Source organism: Haemaphysalis longicornis, unplaced genomic scaffold (genome assembly GCF_048455015.1).
Source record: "Haemaphysalis longicornis isolate Haplotype H1 unplaced genomic scaffold, Haemaphysalis longicornis Haplotype H1 scaffold_11, whole genome shotgun sequence".
NCBI classification, from domain to species: domain Eukaryota; kingdom Metazoa; phylum Arthropoda; class Arachnida; order Ixodida; family Ixodidae; genus Haemaphysalis; species Haemaphysalis longicornis.
Window position 1 is genome coordinate 57,262,657 of NW_027526214.1, and position 2,703 is coordinate 57,265,359.

Below are 2,703 nucleotides of genomic sequence, written 5' to 3' on the forward strand. Positions count from 1 at the left end.
GGCGGACGTTATTATATTTCGTGAGAGCATAGACCTACACCTCAAATCTTATAGTACCGTGATGCAAGACCCGTCTCTGTCAGTTTCTCTTGTGCACTGCATGCCTGAGACTCAACCTCGCATCATGGCTGCACGGCGGAACGTTATTCAACAAGACACCTACTTTTTTTGGTTTCTATAAAAGTCTCTGCCTTATTCTGCACGCTAAGCATATATAATGCCGAAACGTCCAGCCGCTTTTATGCTTACACATGCCACAGGAATGGGCCACATTCCGACCGTCATTGAACTAACGTGCCCCCCCCCCCCCACTTTCATGAGATTCTTCATTAACGACACAGCAAGACAAGTGCCCTCTGGCTCTACCCTGAATAACTTTGCCCAACCAGTGCACGCGTCTGTTTTTCAGGGTCCGATGTAAGGCGAATGAAGAAAATACTTACAAATAACATTTCAATTGTGCGCATGGAAAGTTCTACCATCGTCGTAACTTGGTGACTACGAAACACTCTTACTTTGATTTTTTCTGTGTTCTCTCGCAGGGACTACGACGATTTACCGGTTATTTGAAAGAAGCTTTCAGCAAAGCTAATTGTTCAAGAGAACACGTGCGGTTGGAGGTATACTACGGAACATGCCCAATTAACGAGGGCAGTAAGCTTTCACGCAAACACAAAAACACACACCCAGCCGTTGTGGCTGTTATTACTGTCAATAGTGATGGACAGAACAAACTAAAATCACTAACGGTACAACATTGACGCAGCCGGTGCAATCGGAGTCCTGAATCTCCTACCCAAACGTGAGGGAGCCTCAGCATCGCTTTCCCCAAAAACTACATGCATGCAAAATACATGACGGGTATAACCTTCCCGTCACGCTTTTATTGTTCGCGACTACATCAAACATTTACTGTTTACTGAAACTCACCTAAAGTACAGGTTTCTCACGTGCAATTTATTATTAAACAGACGCTGACTGGCTTATAGCCTGACTGGTCTATAGTTGCTGTCATTCTTAACATGCTAGGGACGAGTAAGCGGAGCCAAGCAGGCACAGCTTGAGGCGGGGATTTTTGCCCTCCGCCCCCCCCCCCCCTTTGGCGACACGTTGGAGGTGTTTTTGCACGCAAAAGTGATGAAAAATTGGAAGTAAAGATGGTGTAAAGATTGATCAATTTGGGGAAGTTGTATAATATTTCCGCGTCAAAATCAAAAGTCGGTAATAAGCTGATTCGTTTGACGCTTTGGTCTTTTTAGTGGCAACCTCGCCCATGGATTTTGCTGATGGCATGGCTAATGGGTGTGTGCATTGCCTGTGTTGTAAATCGTGATTTCTGTGCAAATCGGTTGTGAAAAATCGTTTTTTCGATTGTACATAAAGCCGGCTTGCAACGTTGGTAACGCATGAGTGGAAGGACAAGCCTAAATACAGCTGCAAAGTGTCGACGATGAGAAGGAGTTTTCCTGAGCGCACAAAAACACATAAAATAAGGTAATGCTTGCTGGGCCTTTGTCTTGTTGCACTAAGGTTCTGTCTCAGAAACGTGTTGTGGGTTGTTTCTGCGTTCCGCAACAGTCTCATGGGGTGGTCCGTGCAAGATCAATGCAATTTATTGATGCCAACAGAGCTCAATATATCTAGTGTGGCTTAAAGCAGGTGACAGGAACGGCGGAGGATCTTAGGTTCGAAATCCTTCTGCAGCTCGTAAAGAAACCGTGAGGAATCGATGCGTTTGACACCGTAGTTGCCTTTACATCACTGGAGCAGTGTCCGTAGATCCGGCTACTTTTGCGTTTAGTTGCAAAACAGTATTGGTTTGCTTCGGTACGTATGCCACTCTAAAGAACGAAATACAAAAATGTTTGACTACTCAACTGACTGGATGTGAAACCTTCCCTTAAAAAGAAAGAACAGGAATAGTTAAAAAACTTAGGTCGGTGATAAAAGATTTATTCCACTATTTTATGTCTGGTTACTGGGCTGAGAAAATTCCCGAAAGCTTTATCAGGTGCTGTTCCTTAAAAACAATCGGTACTTACGGCGCACCTTGGCTGAGTGCATTTAACGTTGCTGTAATTGCTTTCTAAGCATAGGTGGGAGCTCTCGATCTTCTTAAGGCATTTTTAGTATACACTTCAAGCCGCCTTCATCAGTTCTGTGACTAATTTGGTATTGTGACGGTCATTACAACAGTCAACGGTGAATAAATGAGCTGACTTCTCCGAATATGCAGTGTACTGGGAGTTTAAATTTGGCTGTTAACTTTGTGTATGCTCCTGTAACATTTCCTCGACAACGTTTCATTTAAAAATGACTGCCAAGATAATACGTAGTACAGGTACGTAACACACATATAGGACCCAAAGAAGATGACAAAAATAAACCTCGGCCTCCAAATTCAGCTTTCGTGTGCTGTAGGGCCTCTATTGCTCAAATGTATGCACCCCTAATATGTGGCAGTTTATTCTAGCATAACTAGAGTAATAATTACGGTAAGACGTCTTTGGGCGGGGGCCACTTCGGTATGTTTAGGACATTTTTATTATGTTGAATACTGTTTTTTACCATTTATATGGACTGTGTGTCACTTCCTGTTTTATGTTATTTTTTGTATATCAGCTATGAACTGGTGAAACCTGGTTTTTTTTATTAAGTCTTCTTGAACGCCTGGTTCAGCCTGAAGAGAGGTATTGTCATAAC